General features: G+C 44.2%; 1 long non-coding RNA gene across 21 annotated transcripts in view; it reads left to right on the top strand.

Annotated features, from left to right (window-relative positions):
• Window positions 1-662: 662 nt before the first annotated feature.
• The window catches only part of LOC111242830 (uncharacterized), a 78,162-nt gene continuing 55,508 nt past the window's right edge, over window positions 663-23,316 (top strand). For 3 of the 21 annotated variants that reach the window (XR_015319584.1, XR_015319583.1, XR_015319590.1), the window contains exons 1-4: window positions 663-1,045; window positions 5,244-6,980; window positions 8,950-9,346; window positions 9,865-10,086. This is a non-coding gene — a long non-coding RNA (uncharacterized LOC111242830). Of the gene's footprint in view, window positions 1,046-5,243; window positions 6,981-8,949; window positions 9,347-9,864; window positions 10,087-16,257; window positions 16,324-22,400; window positions 22,684-23,316 lie in introns of all 21 variants that reach the window. The other 18 variants (XR_015319596.1, XR_015319582.1, XR_015319585.1 and 15 more) reach the window with 12 other exon arrangements.

Raw genomic sequence — 23,316 nt, 5'->3', positions numbered from 1 at the left:
GGTGTTCCCGATGGCCATATATTACGTAAAGGTTTTGTTAAATTGTAGAGCTATCGGAAAAGCCCACATTGCGTTCAAAGGGGCTGCTCCAGCCCCTCATGCCCCTCAAAACAGCGACTCATTTGTTTGTTTTGTTATTTTTCGACACGTTTCAGAGTTCAATATTCGCTGTAATATATTAAATGTATACTTTCGTATTCATAAAACGCTTATTTAATCACATATAGTTACAAGATCTGTGATAAGACTGCTTTCTGCAGAAGTTCTTTTGATTAAGAATTCGGGCTCAGAAATTTTTCGCCCGTACGATTTTATCTGTGCTTTTACTTCCGATCGAATGCCTATGACACGGTCTCGAGATTTTTTTGCTTTCTAGATTGTTTTGTATGTATACGCATCTGCTTTTAAAATGATCTTCTCACATTATAGGGTAAAAAAAATTGCTTGAGTACATCGTCCCCTATTACAGTCGTCTTTGTTCCAGCTTTCTCGGCAAGCAGTTATATTACAGCTGCTTGCTATATGCCGTTACTAATTGGAAAATCATTCTGGCTTCCCTGCCTGGCAGGTTTCCGCTCCCGTAACGGCAGTCTTTCTTAATGATTGGATATCCAATGGAGAAGCGCGCGCTCGATTGTCGCTCGTCACTTCTGGAAGGAGGAAGACACAACGAGCGAAACATCACGAGAAGTAATCGAAGAGGGCCATCCAGCGGCCGCTGTTCCTTCCCAACGGGACAGTAACGCAGTCTACCGTGTCCCATTCGAGAGCGGCCCCACCGCCACTGCTGCCCCCTTTCGTGACAGTACTACTGCTTCCGAGGCACCACTGATATTGCCACACGGCCTCCGCGACTGACTACGATTGGCTTCTCATTGTATACCGATCGTGTGGGCAGCTGCGTTAGTCGATAGATGGATTTGCTCTCGAGAATGTCGATATCTTAGCTGCCTGGCTCTGTTCCCGTATTTAATTCGAACTGGACTTAATAGCGTCTGCCGTTGCGCCTTATGGTCTAGCTACGGGGTAGTGCTCACGTCAAAACGTAAGTTTTCTTTTTAATTCTGCGAAGGAACCTACGCTGCCCTTCTGATGAAAAAACATATTGCAACTTTAATACAAGTCTATTCACTTTAGCAGGAGATAGGACAGCCTCAGCCAGCGTCAGGTATGCCTTTCCATTGAAATATACTACATAACTCCCTAAGCATCAAGGTTACATAAGCAGATCCACTATTCACAGAGACTAGGACATCAAAAGGAAGTAGGTCATGTTGTAAGCACAGGAAGTCGTAAAAGCCTTGATAAAATTTTTATCGATGGCGTCCGGTCGAAAGCAGCGGCTCTGCAACGTGCTTGCAAGAAAGATGAACGTAAAGGAAATAGATAATTATTGAACTATTCCATACCCTATGGAACTTGACGTAATCAGGTGCAATGAAGTTGGTACGCAGATGTTCAAGTAGCAGCGTTACAAATTTTTGCTGGGCAAGCTGGCTGGCTATGTAAAGGACCAGTTGTCCATGGATGTGATGAATACTCTAGACGAAATCAATGATAACTTGCCATTAAACTAGTCGTGACGTAATAGCTAGACGGAGCATTTTTTTTTGACATATGAAGATGTTTGAATGAAACTGGGGAGGAACGCGAAAAGGGATTAATGTAGGCCGAAAATCTTTAGATTTTTGATATTTCCGACTCTAGGCCAATATATAATTGGCAATTAAGCGCTAGTTACAGCGATATCAACGAATAGGCAAGACAACGTAGCTGCAATGAATACATATGAATTAAAGTTCTATTGTTAAATGTTCGATAGGCTTTTCTCCAATGACTAGTCCATAATTTCGTTCAGTGTTATGGCGGATCGAACGACTTTATACGACAAGACTTTTTTAAAATTTTCTCAATGCTACGCCCTGCAGATAGCTATTTGCTGAAGTTTGTTTCTATAAGTCGCCTATTAAAAGGCATATCGCGTTTATGGGCATTTATAGGGCTCAGGTATAGCGAGAAGTGTTTTGCATACCCGTACAGAGTTGGCTTCAGAATCGATTAAATCGTAAGCAATAAGGTTAGACTTTGAAATCGGTCATCACGGTGGCTATATCTGGTAAGCACAAGTAAAGTAAGAATAAATTATCAAATATCTGTTAGATAGAATTAAGATTGAATAGCTAAAGGAGACTAACGCGCGAAGAGGAGCAGCTTTAACCGGAATCAAGCTATCAACTGAGCGAAACAGGTAACAAACCTGCGACGCAGGGCTACTGCTCCGGACCCACATAAAAGTTGTGAACACAAAAACAAGTACTACAGCCTCGGACTAATCGTCCTTTAAGCCTTGTTACTGGAAGTCGCAGGGTAGCTAGCGTCGTCATATAGCTAGGAGATGGTAGATAAAGGCGCGAAGGCTTTTAAATAGCTCTGCATTTAGCTGTTGCCTGTTAAAGATGCGAAGTACTCCCCGAACAGTTTTTTCCTTGCTTAAGTGAAGCAACACACAGTTAACCAATTGAGACATCTTTTATGTCGTTCTCCCTTTACGGCCGTCCGTTACGTTGCTTGTTTGATTCACGCTAGTTATTTATGTGAAACACCTCGCTTAGCGATGTGCTCGACCAGAGCACAAATGAAAGAACACCTGCGGGGTCCGCCGATCAATATCTCGTGATTTGATCGGCAAAAACCAAAATGCCGAAAAGGCCGCGGTCAGCTCGGATGCCACTATGCAACGATGGTCTCTCGCACTACAAGTTAAATAACAGGTAGACCACTGGATACGTGAGCCCACTTCTAAACGATGCTGCTTAGCGAACTCCCACTGGTGGAACGCACTGAAGACCATTTCATCCTAAAGTAAACGTACGGCCATCGTCATGTTTACAACCAAATATAGGGGCTTTCTATAGACATAGATTCTTCGTAAAGATGCGTTTTCTAGGATAAACTTTCTCCTGACGAATAGTGCCGAACTTGAACGTAGTCGAGGAATTTATCACAATACGGTCGTCTGGTCGAAACTATTAAAAACATAACAACGTATAATGAATCTCTAGCTATGATATATATACGTAAATACTGCAGATTAAAAAAGACTACAATATTTTAAGACGGATATAATTAGATCGATTGACGACACCCTGACTGAGTTAATACTGTTAACGTATTTTTAGAAGATGCCTCTGCACTAACGTCATCATCCAGTTGTTTATTTGGGTATTATATATCGAGTAAGACATACTTGAAGCAATAAGTTAGCAGATATGCATTCAATACACGTGATACAGCTACCCAAGCTACTTCTTGCTTTGCCCATTTTTTATGGCCCAGCCTTAAATTACCTACAAACTAGTTTTGTGTATCATACTAACAATGGATCCCCGATTTGGCAATCATGAAGTGCTTTTGCGTTTGAAATTAGGTAGGAAGTGTTCAATTCAAGACCCTAGCAACTTTCGCTAAAGCAGTTGCACGAACTTACCGGATACCCAGTGGTGAACTTGAAGAAGAGAGGAAACCGCTTTCGATTTATGCGAGGTCTCTTGGCGAACTATTCTTCTAAGGACGTATAATCAATTTATAGCAATCCTTTAACCTTACGTATCCTATGCATCTACTGACAACAAGATAAGCAACAATCAGGACGACGCATCGACTGTCTCAGGCACTCGACGAGTACACTCGACGGTCACAGGCGATCATACGGATGTGTCGTGAAGCGGAGACCCAACAATTCAGACCGGGATTTCTTGTGTCATTTTCTTTTGATAGGTGGAATTGTGTGTTGAGCAGAATTTTATATTTCACATCACTAGACAAAACCCAACAGCACACGTCGTCGTGGGACTCCTCTTAATGCTCCTGGTGGTACTAAATCGATTCATGGAGACAAAGTTTCTTCTGCCAGCTTGTCGACCTCGAACCTACTGCCAAAATTTCACCAATCCAAAAATCACCATGCAAAAGTGCGAATGAAGACGACGAGAAGCGGCCGTTAGGGGCCTGAATCTCTTCAGGTTTTTTCTATTGATTTCCAAATCTGAAGCTGGTTAGACAGCATTAGTGCACCTGCTTTTGGCGATAGAAGCAGCAGGATCACTTAGTTTGCTCCCAGGCGCGAACGAGCGATCTCGATGCTTACTCGACGAGATCTTTGCAGCTGTCAATCGTTGTCTCTCTTTCTTGTTTTTCTGACTACGTCGGTTGCTGCACGATTCAGAGATAACTTTGTTGCTGCCGTTGTTATTGTTGTCCCACGCCAGAGTGTCTAGTGCTAATAAACAGAGAAATTAACCTTTAAAACTGTCACCGGTAACATTATGGGTGCATCACTCTGTCTGGGTTGTCTTCTTGTCGTTGCGAAAGGCCTTAATAATAGTAGCAGTGGTGATAGGATACAGCAGCTATGCAAATCAAAATGTGCTATAGAGCCGGTCGTGGTCGCGAGGAGTCAGTTTTAAGATTTAGCTTTGCTCCCCAAAGGGACGCGCAAGCAAACGAAGCCCGAGAGGAGGAGTACGACAGGGTCCTCCAAGTGTTGTATTAGTACTCCCCACTGCGCTCAAGCTAGCTAGGTAGACCGATGGTGGCGCACGGCTATATATGGGCAAAATAAAGGGTTACCTTACTTAGGCGCTAGTCACTGGGTGCTTGGCGCGGGATGCGTCGACGGTGTGGGAGGCTTCAGCTTGCTTGATTGAGTGCTATGCAGCACGTACCTTCCGTCGGTCCCTCTCGCCTCTCTGTCGCTACATTTCATCAACTCGAAAGGAGAAGCAGCAGAGAGTCTCAGCGACGTGACGGGACGACGAAACTTTGGCCGGTGGCTTCCTACGCCTCGGTGAAAACCTGGCAGAAATAACCTTTTTTCACCCTTTTGCCTTCTTTAGTGTAGTGCCAACAGTAGGAAGAGCAGCTTCAAAGCACTTGACCTGCTGATAAACCCTGCCTGTTCGGGGAAAGAATTTTCCGAATCGGGCACAAGTCTCATGAGTGAAGCTTTCCCATACCCACGAAGCTCGGCAGATCAGAGTGCGTCTTTCCACATAGTAGCCAAAGAACCGGGACGAGGTTATGTTGCGCTTCACAATTTTCCTCTTTTTTACAGCGCTATCGCTGCGTTGTTTCCCTTTTTATTATTACATAAAAGACCCGGGCTAGCGTCGATTTGTTTTTTACATCGGCGAAAGGTGCAGAAAATAGACAAATTAATGATATTCCTGCTGCCATATTTTCAGGCCGTGCTCAACTGTCTCCTTCCGCGTGCTGCTTGGTTCAACTTAACCTTTTTTTTCAGCCCTTTCGGCAGATGCTCGCTCAAACGTCCGCTTGAACATCCTCGTTCCTCGGCCATTCGTCCGCCGCAGGCACTTCTCCCCAACTTTACGGAAAATCCAGTGGCTCATCGTAACAGAGGTGTGAACAGAGAAGCTGGGTATTAATGGAAAACGGGACCTCTGCGCAGGCTTGCAGCTATGCAGCCCTGAAGATAGCAAAGATCCATGGCTTCTGCCTTAACATCATCACTTACCCACCAAATAATGGGAGATGATGCATATGCAAGGCGATGGTAAGATGGCTGGCTAAAAATTAGGGTAGAGCAAGACATAGCACAATCTACTAGTACTGCAGATGCTAATTAACAATGGTGATTATTGTTTCTATATATTTTTTAAATTGGTTATAATACTCTATGCGTTCTATATAACATATGCCTGAACGTGTTGGCGATGTTGAGCCAGGCTAGAGATTATTCTAGGAATTATAGGAATGAGGCCCTTACAGTAAGCAAGAATATGTTCGGCCTAATTGATTTTTTACGCCTGTGTACGCTGCTTGTTTTTAATTTGCCCTTAATTTTGGATGAGGGTTTCTCTCTAGTCTTAATGTTCGATTAGAACGTTTTCTTTTAATTTTCCTCGCTTAGCATTTGTGTAATAACGATTATAATTATTATGCTTTCTAGTAAGTATTGATATATAAAAATGTTTTTCAGTTTTCAGCCAATTTTCAGTTTTCGCCTCAAGATGCTATACATTTAAAGGACCATATGTATCTTTGGCAGTCCTAAGCTAAAATTAGTACAGAAATAGCTCATAATGAACGCATTTCGTGCCGTCGGTAAGGTGTATAAGCTAAAATCTAGCCGGGCGGACTCAACCTAACGGCCAGACCTATTTGAGCGGCCGACGACCAGAATGTTAACAATGAAGAAGTTCTTAGCCCACTGGTGTTTCGTAGACGCAGTAATGCCCCCGGCTCAGACTTTCATCTAATTGAAACTTCGCTCGAATAGAACGCAAATCGTTTGAATATCCGTGACTCCATCGTTAAATTTCCTGGTCTTTACAACTTAATTGAATATCATCAATGGGTCATCATTATCTAGTCAGAAAAATATCATCAACGAACTCACAACTGTAGTAAGTTTGAGCTAACCACAGCGGCTGTATGTATATGTATTTCATATATATGCGTTGCTATTATCTGCGTCACGTATGCATGCATCAATTTGAATTCAGACCTGTATTTTTCTATCATAGGTAGTGAGTAACTGAAGTGCTTGCATTATCTCATCCTCCCTCCTGTTCACCCTGCGCTCAGGGTATTGTGCCTATATGAAGCTTGCGGGATGTAATGCTTACAGTACGTACAATAATAATACCATTAATCATCAGTGGAACTACTTGGATGGTGATGAAGGGGGTGATGTTGCCGGTTAATAGAATAATAATAGTAATAATAAAATAAAGCTGTATGTGTCAGGGCTTGCCGGTATGTCTATGAGGCCTTATACAGGCACGCATTGATGAACGTAGCGATTTCGCCTAGGCGAGCGAAACCTCAAGAGAGGAAGCGAAGAGGGATTCATTTGACGATGACGACGTCGAAGACGAGGACCAGACTGTTGATGATAATGAAGACGCTGTTGGGTGCTGTGAGGTGTCGGTGTGATGGTGCCGCTTGATGACTTCGTGAGTATCACACCCCATAACTATTACCACAGTTACTACAACTAGCATTTCTACTTTACTGAGTTAAACTGTAGAACAACCGTGCAGAAGTAGCAAATCGTGGTTTGAGATGAGAAAAGAGACGCGAAGCGAATGAGACGAGACTGTATCGACGCAGTGTTCCTAGCCGCGTAATGCCGGCAACGTCAGCCAGTCACTTCAACACACAACTACTTATACTTCGATTTCGCGGTTTTCGCTGCTGTTGCGTCTGCTTGATATCACGACATTGGGCAGCGTTTGAACGCGCTGATCCTGGCCAACAATGACGGCAAGAATCTCCTAAGTGGAACTCTTCTTAGAAACAAGGTAGATAGGCACAGGATTAATAGCATTCAATAATTTCATTAGAGACTACAATTTCGTCACCCGAACGCTGTACGACTCTGAAAATTTAAGACAAAGTAGAAAATCACCTAAGATATTAAAGGGAAATTTTAAATACTGCGCGGTTTAATTATACCTAATATTTGACTATCTATTCTATCATAGCCTGCAAGTAAACTTCACTGCCAATATCTAAAGCTATTGACCAAATATTTTAATTCTACGTCCGGCATTGTGGTCGAACGTTACTTCAGATGGCTGGGTCGCAACACAAGTGTACGCATCCGGCTTCAGATATGCAACTGCTACACCACTGTCGAGAGATACTTCCGTTCCGAACAACGTATAACGGCAGGACCAGACAAAAATTTCCAACATTTAATAACATAGTGTAATGAGGACAATATTACAAATCCAATGAAGTACCACAAATGCAAATGTGCCAATTACATTATACAGGCAACAAACTTTTTATCCTATAATAGTCACGCTTTCAAACATGTAAAAAACTACTTTTGAATGCAGACATTTTAATGACCATCCCTGTTTATTTACAACAGTACGTTCATCTAGGAACTATTTATCTAGCTCTGGCATATCATTCACCTATGTGCTCCCTTTTAAATTCACTACTCACCGCCATCAAATTGCTGGTTGTATTGATAATTGTGTTATATCATTATTTTTAATTGGCTTAATCACAACGCATTGCTGCACAGATGTCTTGCCGGCATTGCCTATATGCTTAGTGACCGTCGGTAATAGCAACTCCTCTATACCTATTAATTGAAGTCGCTTCGTGCGATTACCGTGACGCATTAGGCTTCGCAGTTAATGGAAATCATTGCGGTGCGCGATCGACGGCAGCAGCTATACTTCTCGCGCACTCCGTAAAGACGACCTGTCACTGCTTCATTCGACGAGCGTACCATTTCGCTCCTTTCGTTGGGCTGTACGAAGCTGAATACGGATGTCGAATTGTTCTCTGTGTCCATATCGAGAGGACGCATGCGGTACTTAAGCGACACGAATTTTCCCGGGTAGAGGCGCCAAACCGAATGACAGACCGCAGAGGATCTGTCGGCCTGTCGCATCGACAATGGGCGTGATGGCAGACCCATGATGCTCGACGTGTGCATTAGTAGTGAGAGTCAGCATTTTTCTGGTTTCCTCCCTATATTCTTGGAAGTGACGAGCAAAACAAATGCATATATTCCGTTGCCTCATTATGTTCACTTGAGTTAGCTCATATCCTTCTGGTGGTGCGGTGTTGGGGGGCAGTGCAGAGGGGAAGATTAGGGGTAGCAGATATAATTTGTCAAGGGTTGTCAAATTGGCGAGGAAGCCGCCCGTTATTTTTGTTTGTACATCTTCGATCCTCATTGTCTATGTTGTCGCCCGGCTTGGCACACATACACAGACTCTTGAATACACATTTGAAAAAAATGCGCCGTTGCCGTGGAAGAACCGTCAAAAGCACAATAGAATGGTGGCTGTCACCGAAAAGTTGCTCACCTCTTTGTCGACTCTGCCCTTTTTTTGGTCTCGTTTTCTTTCGATCGATTTTTTTTACTATAACATTGTCCTGCCGATATCTAATTAGTAGTTCCAGCTCCTGTCGCTATCTGCTCGCCGGCTATTATTATCGCGGTAGTCATTGTATTGTTGTTATCGTCAACCGCTCCGGACACCCGCGGATTTGGCAACAATATAACAGCGTGCGCAGGTCGTGTTAGTTCCTGCTCGGACCAGGAAGCTCACACGAAGTGGCCAGCCGCCATCACCATCAGCCACTTTGCTACGTTCCGTGATTATCTTGGCGACAGCTCAGGGTGATATATGGTCACAGACGACAGCAATGTTCCGTAAAGATACATCGCCGTGGACTGCAGAGGCACCAAGAAATATGTACTGAATTCACAGAATACGGGCATATAGACAGCGTAGTGGTCAGTCGGTTCCTCGGAAAAGGGGAAAATTACTGAAAACAAGGAAAAATGGTAAATACTATATCTAAACATTTTTTGCGGACCTATATTTTAAATGCCTTTGAGGCTTAGAAAGTCTACACAAATAAGAGACGCTTTGGCCACTGTAGACCTAGAAGCGACATTGCCCTGCAACTGCCTCTGGGCAGTTTGTAGTAGGTAAAATAGAAGGCTTGATCAGGAGCTCTTCCAAGAAAGAAAAACACCCTTTGTCAAACAACCTACCACCGAAAGATCAATGTTATCATCGCCTGGTTGTTCCCTTTTTTTATGGAGTTCTAAAAATTCACCGGTATCTAGCTAGGCTATACATTTGTATAGTTTTCTACTACAGACTAATGAAAAGCTTTCAACATTCTTAAATCATATTTCCTACGACGATTAGATCACTTTATGCTATCGTACTAATATAAATAATAATAGAAATATAGTACACACATTGTTTTTGCAGATCTAAGTGCTTGACAAAATTTCGTTTCAAAGACAGTGTATTAACTAACAGTACAAATGATAAACATTTCGTACGTAAGTACTGTGCACATAGCGCGCTATAATCAAGGATTTCCAGCGAAATACGACAGCATGTGAGCACTGACAAGGGGAGCTCTCGACGAACAGCGAAGGAAGGAAATTCGTGTGCAGAACATAACCGACTGCGCTCTATTGGCCCACGTTCTTCTGGACGTCTCCCAATAGTCTTTGGCCATATGCTTACCTTCGGAGCAGGTCCTGCATCTCCGTTGCTGCTGCCGGTTAGTCTTTCGCTTCCCGTTTTCGTTCCGATGCTTCCACTTCTTTCGTTTCCTCGTTTCGCTCGCTGCCGTCTTCTTTTGTAGTCGAATGGTATAAGGCCTTCGAACCCCATTGTCTACCCATACAGGGTTTTTGGTAGGAGCAGTAATGGTAGACGGCGGATACTCTCTGGAGGATGTCCCTTGTGGATGGGGCCTACTGCAGTAACAGCAGTGTTTGCCACCGTCGGCAAAGAGGAAGACAGACAAGGCGTCGAAGGGTAGACAAGCATCCTGTTGCACAACGTGCTTCTTTAAGCGAAGCAAGGCAAACGGACGCTTTTTGTGCCTCTCAGCCATCCTGAACAGGGGATAACAGCAGCAGCAGACGCAGCAGTAAGCGAAATCGTTGCCGTGGCCGCTACTACCTGAAAGAACCGTTGTGGAGGTGCATAGCTGGAAGCGTCGATCGGCATTGGTTGCTTTTACTGCCACTATCACCACTAGCTGGAGTGTTGCTCCCGCTTTACGATGACATAAGAAGGATGGCTAAGTAGGCAGTCCTAAGCAGGCCACGAATTCCCACAGGAAAACGGAGCAAGTCGGTGACCCTGAACACCTATCAAGAGAGCAGCAACATATAATGATACTTCTCTATGTTGTAACGCTTTCCGTGCCGCTAGCGGCACTGAGGGTCGCGCCTTCTCTCTCTTTGCCTTGTACTCGTTGTGACTTTTCGCATTGCTCATGTACCTGCTCGATCTTCGGCCGAAAACTCCTGTCTACCGAAAGCAGCTCCATGTCGGGAGAGAGAGCGCCCGCGTTCAGGGACTCGCGGACAGTCCATGGTATCCCTCTCACGTACACGAAGAGAAAGCTACAGAAAAGGAGCAAGCAGAGGCGATAGGCGAGAACGAACGAATAGAAGGCAGCAATGCAAAACAGTACTGCAATCGCTACCGCTGTCAGCTGGCGAAAAGTGAAATGTGTTACTGCTATTGGCGTTGTTGTTGCTGGCGTTGCGGTGGCGGTTCCTACCAAACCTAAAGACATGTTTTGAGACGGATTCCATCGGCGAGGCTGTCGACATTTGTGTTGGCAAATACGCAAAAGGCTTGTTTTGCCGCATGACAAGTGAAGTGGACCAGGCAAGAGTACTGTGAACAACAGCCGTAGATGTACCAGTAACAGCACAAACAGATCCCGGTCTTCTGTTGTCATTCCATTTGATCGAAACGACGTCAGCGATACTAGATGTGTGTGCTACATAGTTGTATTAATATGAACGACGACACACGGATGCACGGTTGCTTTGCTTTGGCTTCTTTTCTCATCATTGAGTTCGTTTCAACGTACGATCGTCAATTCGGAAAAACTACTAGTCTCAATAAATAGAGGGTCGACATAACAGGGCGTTACGTCTGCGCTTTTCCTATCGTTGATACTGCTGCATTGCCGCAGCTCCACTTTGACAGGCAGCTCAGAGCGTGTCCTGGCTTTGAGAGGCTGGAAATGGCACTGACAAACAAACAGTGGCCGACAAGTGAACGGTGGATGAAACAAGCGTAAAGTCTCAGTTGGGCTGCAGCAGCGATGACGGCGGCATCAGCAGCACAAATCGGTTTTACACCTACTTTCCTGAGTAGCAGTCCCCGGCTTTACGTCCGGTGCTCTTCGTACATATGTCGAGCACGACCTTGAAGTCGAGTGCAATATGGCGGTGGCAACGATTTAGAACATTCGTGGACAGTTTTGTATAAGTTTAGGGCTTTCGACAAACAGTCACTAACGATACGTAGCAGACCCAGGTACGCATAGACGTTGTATGGTCGTCGAGATACCGCATGGGCAAAAACCTAAAATGCTTTTTTGTTATCAGTTGACTTTGTTCTTCAAGCCATTCCTTGTCCTTTACATCGTTCTCAGTCTTGCTGCTATGGTTCGCCTGCTTTTTTATTCTCTCCTGCTCACCTCTAAGACTAAAAAAAGGCGCTTGGTATTTCTGCTATAAGCTGCTGCAGATGCTTGAGTGAAACGTTCGTATGCAACGAGAACCCTACTAAGATCGATGAAAATTTCGCTATGTTCCACCGGTTTTGTGACGCCTGAAAAATTTCATTCAAGATATCAACACACAGGCGATATAATCAAAAGCCTAGTCCTGTTTCAAGGCGCATTTGACGGCAGTAACAGTGGCACTCGGAGACAGGACGAAGGTTTGGCCGCACAATGGCTGCTGATACAGTCTACGACTGTCTGACACCAACCAGCATCAGCCACGGACAGCGTGCATTGGTACAAGGCACAGCGCAGACCTAGCCGGCACGAACGCACACGAACGTAGTAAGCGACAATGTCAGAAATCGGGAAAAATACCTATCTTTGTCTGTCTGCGTATAAGCGTAAAGTCTGATTCTATTGGAAATCAGTGCGGCTGAAATAAACCATCTATGTGAAAGGCAAATGGTTGTGGGAGCGGTTGCCGCTTGACTTCACGCCACAGTTTACTGGTACTGCAAACGCAGCGATACAACTTCCTTCCGTTGCGGTAGATAACCAGACGATAATAGCCGTCGTAAGAAAACGAGCATTATTATTCGAGGTAAAGGCATAGTGAAGATATTGCTCTGCTAGTTATTATACGGTCAGACGATATGTACATCGCTAAATGGGTATAAGTCGTTATCGCGATTGCAGATTTCATCCACTATAATATTGTATATATGTGATACGTTTGTTTGCTGCGCGCTGGTACAAGCGAGCAAGCTGATTAGAGCCCCAATGTGAAATGATGATAACATGTGTGAGTCACGCTTTACTTAAATGTCTATCCACTGGAATTATACTGCTGTCATGTTATGTCTGCTTGCGCCTCACTCAACCTATACATAACTAAACGGAACACTATGCAAGCAAGGTCCATGCATTAAAGCTTCTCTACGAAATAACGAACATAACATGATCTGTTATTATTGTTTGTTCTCATTGATGTATTTGTTGATTGCAAAAGCTTCGCACTGTGATGAATGAAGCACAGTGGGTCGTGTTTACGACAGCAGTGTTGATGCTCCATCTTCGTAGAACTCTGCCATCTGACCTTGTTGGTCCTGAACATCGGCATTGCGTTTGTGTCTAGAAAATAATGTAATGTACGAAAAGGCTCATTATTTGGATAGCTTTTGGGTAATTTAGTAGAGGTTGGCTCATTGACTAGTGGTCTACATGTCGCCATGGCTAACAATACCACTGTTGCTCAGCAACGTAGTTGTTACTGCGTTGTAGGTTTCTTCTAATGGCGAATCTGATTCGGGCTCAGCTTGCTATTTGTTCGATATTGTCAGTAGGTCCGTATGCTTACTTTCGCCTCGTATTTTATCTTTGTCGGCGTCGGCGGCGTCGTCGATCTCTTAGGCCTCACGCTTCGGGATTCATCCTTCAAGCGTCCGGCCCGGCGCGACCGTTCTCTGATCGATCTTCGGCCTTCATCGACATCCACAGGCCATAGGAGCTGTTTTTTCACTTATCCGTTGAGACGCCGACTGTGCCATGGGCCGCGGGACTCGAAGAGTTTACGTAAGCTACTGCTTCTGTTGCTGCGGACGCAGCTAAAGCTGTTCGTTGACTCGACTGAACCATCGTCCGCCAGGTCGAACTGCCCACTGCGTCTTAACTTCGAATATGTGCCCAGTTTAACACAGCAACCAGCCAACGACTAAACCGTAGCAGTATCTAATTTGAGTTTAGAGAGACGTTTTTGCGGGGGAAATATGAAGAGATCAATCGAGCTTGTGTGCTACAATACGAGGTTAAACCGCAAGACACATTCTCTGTCGAAAATGGCAACCACGCCGCAACGAGAGCGTCGCACTAGCCGGCCAGTGTATCGATAATTCTTCGCTAAGGAGTTCCTACAAGACGCGGCCGCAGGGAGCGTACAATGACTCGAAATTAGGCAAACGTGGCTATAATTAGAGCTTGATAACGAACGAGGCAATGCTATCGCACAGCAAACCAAGAATTGACCACTAGGGGATGGGGTTTAACTGCTGGATAGTGGGAAAAATAGGAAACCTTTATCGAGTTAAAATTGTGGAAACCTTCCAGCAGGAGATTTCGACAGTTATACTATGATTTTACTGAAGGGGCTGCAAGAGGCGAAAAGGGGAGTAATGTACGTAGGTCTCTAACGTTTCAGTTACCGGCTGCCCGGCCGCCCAGTCGATAGCTAAGTGCTGAATGACGTATACGAACTAATTCCTTAGGCTGTAGACCAATCATCCCTAAGATGTCCCAGGCTTTTTTCATTAGACTAATCAAATACAGCGAACAGTAAAGAAAATCAAGACACAGGTTGATTTACCTCTAAACGGTAGCAGGAGTGCCTCTGTCTTGCCCTCTGACCTTTTCGAAGATGGAAGACAGCCAGCAAAGCAAACCAGCACAACGTTACGACTCCTATTTTCTATTTCGTTCTTCTGTACTTTTCCACATTCACTGTAATGCTTACTTACCCGCTACCTTGTTAACCTGGCTGCTGTCTTGGCCTGAACGTATCGAGATGAAGCATAGGCCAGTTTACTAAAGGCTTTTTGCCTTGTGGGGTTGGCGCGAGGCCAGCTAATCCGCAAGTTCGAGTAGAGTACGTAGGCAACAACGGCAGCAAACGTCACTTTCGGTGACAGTTCACACATTACAGCACTAACTCCGTATTCGTTTCTTATGGCTCTTCCCTGAGCTGCGTTCCTTCTTTTCCACTTGACCGAATACAAGAAGTTCGTGGCCTACAATCTAGGACGAATTTAAAAATGAGGCACTACAAAACTCAGCGAACGATTAACTGTAGCAATATGAGAAGCTTAAGGGAGTTATAAGAAGCGTGATAGATGGTCAGGAGAAAGTGACAGCGCTCGTAATAATAGTGTAACTAGGAAAGAGAACAACGCATGGCCGTCGGCGCCTCTTGATAAAGCCGTGAAGGGCCTTATTAGTTAATTGCTGGGGCGGATGGGCGGCCCAGGAGAAAGTTACGTCGACACTCAGAACGTTCTGCTTGGTCCTTCGAATATCATTACGCCCCTGTCTTTTCGCATGTCGCATTTGTCTAGGATTCAGCGACCCTGCAGCTATCACCGTAGAGCGGCCGCAGTACGATAGGCACGTCCCCCCTACTGCCAAATGTGCCAGGAAGAGGGATTGGTTCGTATGTGAATTATGCTCTATCTATCGAAGAAGTCTGTTCATCTGATATGCACCTGATCACGCTGTCACTGCGCTTCATTAGTTTTTTTGAACAACGTCAGCGTTTGACTTTCGACCATTCATGCGTCTACAAACGAAAAATGACCAGCTGGAAACTGTCATGCATAGAGCATGGGTTAATTGTAGTTCGTCGAGTACACACTATGTTGGTCGATACGATACAAAAACTAGTAGTACTGGGAATAATAACAGCATTCAATTGAGCGAACTTAACATAACACGAATTTGGCAGCACCCAGCGATCAGATCAGACGCCCCCACTAGACAGTTGATAGGGGGTCTAGAAAGTTAGTCAACGACAGGAACAGATAACTAATGCGGAATGATTACTGACAGCAAAGAGACAGGAGAAAAAAAATAACCGAAATAAGCTTATGTTTACACGCGTTCGGTTCCACAATGATCTGAAGTTGAGGTCTAAAACTGAATGAGGGCTGAAATCGGATGACCGATGAAGCTAAACGGTTACCCTACAAACTGATGATGAAATGGGGTTTTTACCCGCATCTGCAGCCTTTCCTAGAATCGCATTAAAGCCTTCGGATGCGAAATTGGGAACAGTATACTTCTCATCGAGCAAAGTTATTGGAGATGTGTAATACATAAAATATTATTACTATGGCGCAAATAGAGTTTCACATGTAGAAATATGTAGTTCTTACATAAGAATTTTGTTTGAAATTTGTTTTTGGGGTTTATAGCTGACATGGTATTTATTCTAATCAAATGGCGCTCAGTACTCTTTAATATAAGTCTTATGTAGTAAATCAGATGCTCTGATATCCAGACCTTTTTAATATGCAGTACAATAGACGAAACCTTTCTGGGCAGAAAAGTCGGACGAATACATATGATAGACGTTATAACGATCAATACTGACCGTCTGATAAAGCAGCTCATCCATTCAAATTCTCTGATTTACTTTATTTTCAGCTGATCGCTTTAACTTGCTATTACTGATGTCGCGATGAGAGTGCTACGTGCTGAACGTCTGGTATGGTAGGCAAAAAAAAAATAATTCACGCGTATTTTACCCTGCATTTCATTCGTGAAGCAAGGCCTGGCTGTGCCGAGTGGACGACCGAGGCTATTGCAGCAAGAGAAATTCCGCATCAGCAAAGATCATAGGTGTGGAAAAAGCGGGCAGAACTAGCATACCTTCGAGACATATAGGTCTAAAGTGCATAGAAGATGGCAATATGTGTAAATTTTCAGTCGATTTTGTGAGTACGTTGACGTAACGCGTATGGTGGTAAGTGAAATGTAAAGTTGCCTACCTACCTAGGCTGAGTGTCAAAGACCGCACCTGTCCGTCTGCGATTGATGAAACCGCTTGCAGAACTAGCAACAAATATGCAGAATATAGCAACAAATAGACGATGTACCATATACATGTTCCACATGCTTCAAACTAGTCATGTAATTATAATATTTTCATACACACAACCTCATGTAAACACACATAAACAAACCAAGACAGAGATCACCGTATGTGAGGTTTTGCATTGAGTATGAACCTGGACCGCGTCACCGTCGGCACTGACATGTAGTGCGCGAAATACGAAGGTATTACATATATGCGCATCTACGATGAGACGACTTTTGCCAATATGATTTCTGCATGATTATGAATAGAATGCACAAATAGAATGCAGTTTTTCAGAGAGTATGTTATACTTTCTTTGTGTCGACGCACGGTTACCCAGCCATAAACAGCCAAAAACATAACCTTCGAGTCTCCCCACTCCTCTAAAAAGAGATCCTCTCGTTTCAGCTTTGTTCCGTCCGGCTCGGTGCATGATGCCAATTGCAACAACGTAACGTACGGAAGTTAGACGTCGGCACACGTCGTTCCGTATTAGCAACCGACTTTAGTTCATTGTAGCAGATAGTGACGCCGTACAATACATGTCTTCCGTTAATTTTAATATATGGCTTTTATATTGTTTCTCTATATGTAGATCTGGTATCGTTGCATGGCACGTTCCTGAGCTGTTCACGGTAAACAACTGCGATTGTCCATCGTACTCTAGATTTTTACTGATATCATCAATACTAATATTAATAATACTTAACACTCCCCGACACTTATGGCTGCCGCTAATGAGGCTTGGGCACACCCGCTCAATGACGCGCGGAGCAAGTGTATCGTTCTGTGCTGTGTTTGTCTCTTTATTAACACTAGTATCTACCGCTAATAGAATTTTTGCCGAATTGGCCGATCGGCATGGCCTAGTGGATTGGAGGTCGTAAGGCACAAATAGACTAACTGCAGCTCGGCTTCAAAGCGCTTCACTCTTCCGTCAGATTACAGGAACGACAACTCTTGCCGCCATTGCAGTCTCGTCAGCGGAAGCGACGGTAACGCTAATAAAAAGCGAATAATACGAGCTGTTTGGACTCGATCAAGCGGACAACGATGACTCCATAGCGGTCTGTAGGTAGCGAAGCAGCGGCACGGAGACCGATCTTTAGCTCTGCTCAGTTGTGTTGCTCGCTGATTCTCATGTGGAGCATCGCGTAACACGGCCGAAAAATCCAGTAATAATGGCAACGGATCTAAGCGGTTTTCACATGTGCAAACGTAACTTGTGAATCCGTTGTTTGTCAGTCGTTGTCCTACTTATTGCTGCAACAGCTTAAACAATACCTAGATTGGAAGCGTCCGCGAGCTTCCATAGAACATTGAAGTAACAAAATCGCAAGCGCAATAATGGCCTGTTCGCCCTTCCATCGAGGTAAACGTTTTGTGTAACTAAAGAATTACCACACGACACAATAGCATAACCTGTAACTATGTGTCTAAACACAGCCATGAAAGTATGCCTCGATCGTTACATAGCGTATGCTTTGTCGGTAGCATATAATCCCATTCATACCGGATAATCCATACTTAACATAGGGCATTTATTCACACTATGTTTTCGATCAACCCTTAGTGGGGCGTGCAGTGTACGTTTGCTTTCAATGAGCTTTTCGATAAAGACACTGTATATAATTATGCGATTCTATATTTGAGTATTTTACAAAGCCGAATTAACTTCGCCCTGCAGTTGATGTTGTACAGTTCAAAGTTTCGATACCCGGCGCATTATTTCCTTTGTATTGCCAACACTTCTAGCATACGAGAGGAATCCTGCTACGGATTTTGGAAGCGTACGTTATTGATTGCACGTGCTTGACAGGAGTGCTGGCCCGCATTTAGTACATCCCTCCTGTAGGGGCTGGCTTGTTACTGCGGTTGGCCTTCACCTCACGCACAGCGTACACGCTGGGGAGTCTTGACTCAAGTAGTTGGTCGGAGAGCATAGGATCGAAGACGGGCAGAAAAGCGAAGGCGTCTGTTCCATACGAGCATTGCATCCGATGGCAAGTATACGAGCGATTCTAAGAGAATCAAGAAGCCTCTCTAGCTTCGGATCTAATCTGATAGAGCAAAAATTAATACCGGTTAAGTACCGAGAGTTTCGTAGTTCTAAATAGACCGCCACGTAACATTTCCCTCGGATACGAATAGAAGAAGAAGAAGCCGCGCACTAGCAGATTCATATCTTAGGGTACCTATTTTGCATTATCCTTATCTTAGTTACAAATAAGTGGTTGGAGCTTCGTTTCCCAACCGAATTGCGTAGCAGTGGTCCTACTAGACAGCCTCTTCACGGTGGACGCGCGGTTCAAATTAGTAATATGCGCTGAGAAAACCCAAAATATACATATGAGGCCCAAGCTATGTGCTAGCCTCGACGTATAACGATATCTATATTGTATCGCTGGACTTCCACTCGCGATTTGCCTTTTAACAAGTATCTTCATCGAACTTATGCACATTAATCCGTACAGTTAGTTCAACTTCAGACCAAGTTCAGCGTAGCCCGCCGACTGTCTATGCAACGGTCGCTGTATACGTAGGCATACATTTCGAGACACTTTTTCAGTTACGTTTGTAAAATTGTTTCTCTCCGGCCCTAACACATGTCAGCAAAGTTGATAGTTTACAGTAGATGACATCCGTTCCAAATTGGAACCGACAGACGTAATCAATTGAAGTCCGTTATTAGTCAACGACACGTGCGTCATCGCCGAGAGCTAGACTTCACTGGTAAATATGAAGCATTTGTACTTCATAGGTGACATTGTGCTCTCCAACCGCGCGAACCCCCTCAGACGAAACGTTTTGGAGCATTTATTGGTGCGGAGGAATTCGTCTGCCCTAGGGATGCGGAGCATCTATTATACAAACGTCGTTGACTGATAGCACACAATAGAACCAAAGGAATTGTAGTAAATATTGTCGGCTAACTGTTGTCGATTGGCTGTCATGGAATAATGGAAGTCGATGCTTCCTCTGGCTGACACATTATTACTTTCGGATTCGAATTGGCAGGTCTAAACACTCGTTGCTATGCGTTATTTTTCGAATGATTGGAACGGGCCTTTTCTCTAAAGGGGCGATTGTTCAGTCAAATAAACGTTCGATCACATGGCTAGAGCAATAGAGCTCATAAAAGAAAAAAAAAAACAGCCAACTAGCGAAAAGTGTCTACTCTCCCAAAATCCAGACTAACTATAATCTTGAATATTTTCCTTCTGCCTGTCGAGGCACTCCTGTGTTATCCTTGCAGCCAGACATTGTTGGTGCTGCTCGACCATTGAGCTCATTGGTCACATAACCAGGAGCGCTGTTTTTCCGACGCTCCTCGGAATAGCTGAATCCACAATGGAATATTTAGACAAAAAAACAGCTCGCTCTCAAATTTTCAAATGCAGACTCTTTGCATGATTGGTTTGTACCAAGTGCATTTCTGCTAGGCAATATATGATTACCTGAACCCTTCTGCTGCTCATATAGAAATGATGTAGTAAACGTTGACACTGACTCTGTCAGTGGTGACTCGCTTTGGCAAGGACGTTATGCTGTCAAAGGTCGGTCGTTTCGATTGTATCAGGAGACACGCTTGAGCATCAATTTGTAAGGGCCAAGTCCCAGTCGAATTCACGAAACATAACCAAAGATTCATGCAGAAGTTTTGTAGTCATGAGGTCTATTTGTAGTAATCGTCGAAGACGGCGCGACGAAGCACAATCCGTTTCTATAGATTAGGTGTTTGACACAGGGAACGCAAAGCGGACCACCTATATACTATCAGCTTTATCGTAAGTTTTGAATAAATTAACGTTCGCTGATATTTCGGCTTCCTGTCTTGAAGCATAGGTATGTATCTAGCTTACACGAGATAAACGAATGAAAGGGCGAAGTTGTATTTGGTACCGGTCCTGGTTGGCAAGAGGTCCAATAGTACAGAGCGAACTGAAAGCGCCAGAGAATAAAAGCGGAAAATGGCTGAACTGTAAGAATAAATAGGGGTCGCAGTGAATATATTAATATGAAATTAATCTGAATGTAGTTATTGGAAGCGCAACAGCAGTAGCAGCGATACCAACAATAGAAGTTGGGTGCGTAAGTGAGCATACGATGACATACATTGCTGATCATCGAGCTTTGACTGGGTGTTCCACGAGCATCCCCAAAAATGCCGATGGGGCCACTTGAGCCAGCGTAAACCCAAACACATCCGTGTCTAGTAAAATCAATGACTTACTAACGTTCATTCATGTCGTAGCTCTGGGGTGCATTCACCGCATGTGTAGTGGGAAGCTCTAGATGTAAGCGAACGATCTCAATAGTGACATTGATTCTGCAACTAAACGAAAAACGTGAACTTCTGAAAGCCGACGAGATAAATTCTTACGAACCTATATCGGAGCAGAATTTCGGCACGATATTATTACGTAATATATAACCTCACTTCTTGACCTCTTTGTCTATTTGTATTTACATTCCAATAGAATATTATTTTCTTTTGTGGCTTGCAACGCTAGCAAGCGATACATTAACTCAATAGCGGCTACATTTGCCTTTTGCGATGATTTCTGAGAAATATTTTAATTTAAAACATAATGAATCGTGCACAGAGTCCTGCCAAAGAGTGCTGCCATCACGCTTCGTCGAGTATCAACGCTGAATTCAGATGAAACCCGCCGCGCTGCGACTTATTTAATGGAGACACAACGCCAATAGTTCTGAGCGCCCGTTTCATTTCTAATATCTAGCTACTGTGGCCGATCCGTTTTCCCCCTTAATAGATCCCCGCCACTACTCGCCTGTTGGAAATTCACTCCGATGCGGAAATTACCAATGTATCTTCCAGTATCTTATTTTGTTGATCCGAAATATTAATCAGCTGCTATTAGAGATCGTGGGGACACTGTAACTGGACTGAAGATAAACCGTTCCGCGTATCACACTTTCGAAAAGTACTTATCTCGTGTCGCCTATAGTGGCTGCTGCATACTCTGCACGACCTCGACTTATGGACAAACGGGGAAATGGTCTAGCAGGCTCCTGAAGTCAGCATACTAACGACCTCAAAGTAACGCCATCGTCGTCCTTAGCCACTGCGCATTACTATTTACCTCAATCTCCATGCGGTAGTATATAGAGCTTAATTAAAAATCAAAATGACCCGCTTCCGCCATCTTGCAGTTACGCTTGTTCAATTAATAAACATATTATAACAATTATTAATACTACTAACTGCGTAATGACAATAATTAATCGACCACAATTGCTGTTCGGGAGCAGCTCGCGCTCGCTAAATAATGACCATCCCTTCTTCTTGGCATGATTAGCATCAGGTTGGCCTTTCTGCTCACCCTCTGTCCGTTCTACGAGCGGAGGAAGATCATCGTAAACGGAATGACCAGTACAGAACAGAAACGAATGGCTGCTCGCTCGTTCAATAAAATATCGTTTTAGATATGAACAATTAATTATACTGTGAACATTTATATTGAATTACATGCCGTCTCTACCCAGTCACCGATTTTTTAGTTGGCCATAGCTTCACCATTACTCGAGTGCAGTAGCAGCGCTAGGCGGGCCGGGGGAAGAACGTCAACGGGAAAGAAAAAAATCTAGGTAAACGTTCAGCGAGATGATGATCAGCAGCAGCACGGCCAATATAATGGCTGAACACTGGGGTTTGGCCCATTTGACCCTTTGACTGTGTTTGCAGGGGCGCCGATTCACGTTGCCACTACCGCCTTCGATGTAGATGATACTGCGGCCACTGCCTCTGACAGCTATGGAGTGGTCTAAAAAATTCGGTTCGATGTCGGCGACGGCCCGTGCTACGGCGGCGCTTCGGTAGAGGTCGTCTGCCTAAAAGAAAGAAGATCTTATCAATCTCTTCACGAATTCAGCACTGTGTGACCACAATGAACAGGCGAGCAGTCAGTGGTGCCGCTATGGCAGAACTGAACGAACGAAAGAACCGTCCATAGCGTGTACCAGCAAGAGTAAGTGCCTCGGAGTTAGCTTGAGTTCTGTTGACCATATCGCGGGCGCGATGGCGACGGTGGCAATGCGACAGGCAGCATCAGAAGCCAAGATAAACGCGAGATAAATTTATACAGCGGTCATATTTTAAAAAAAGATAACATCGCATTGGAAACTGAACGTGTATCTGACGCATTGAGGCGCTGATGCACTGCTCTTGATATTTTCTCTACAGCGGCAACACGAGTAATAAGCACCAGTAGTGGCAGTAATTCGAATCTCACTTAATTTCGCAATGGTTACTCGTTTTAAATCCCTCTAGTGAATGTTTGGTGAGAAAATAAAGACAAGCAAACGAATAACTGCAAAGCAAGTTAGGCTGAACAACTGGACGAGGGAGACTGAGTTCTCGGTATGTACAGGTAGATCTGATGTACATACACAAAGGTGGGCCGGCCTTGACGAAAACTATACTTATAATACGCGCCCATGTGGCATGAAGTAGGGCAAGCACTTAGAAAGGGGTGTTCAACTGCCAAAAGAAAGCTTCAGTCAGCGAGGACAGTGGTAGATACACAAGCTAACTTCGCTCCCATCTATTTTACCACACTTTTTTTGCAGCTACTATACTATGCAAATGCAGTCGGCGGTTC

The sequence above is a fragment of the Varroa destructor genome, unplaced genomic scaffold, assembly GCF_002443255.2.
Source record: "Varroa destructor unplaced genomic scaffold, Vdes_3.0 BEIS01000001.1, whole genome shotgun sequence".
Taxonomy (NCBI): domain Eukaryota; kingdom Metazoa; phylum Arthropoda; class Arachnida; order Mesostigmata; family Varroidae; genus Varroa; species Varroa destructor.
Note: the sequence above shows the minus strand (reverse complement) of the source record. Positions and strands in the feature narration are given on the sequence as shown.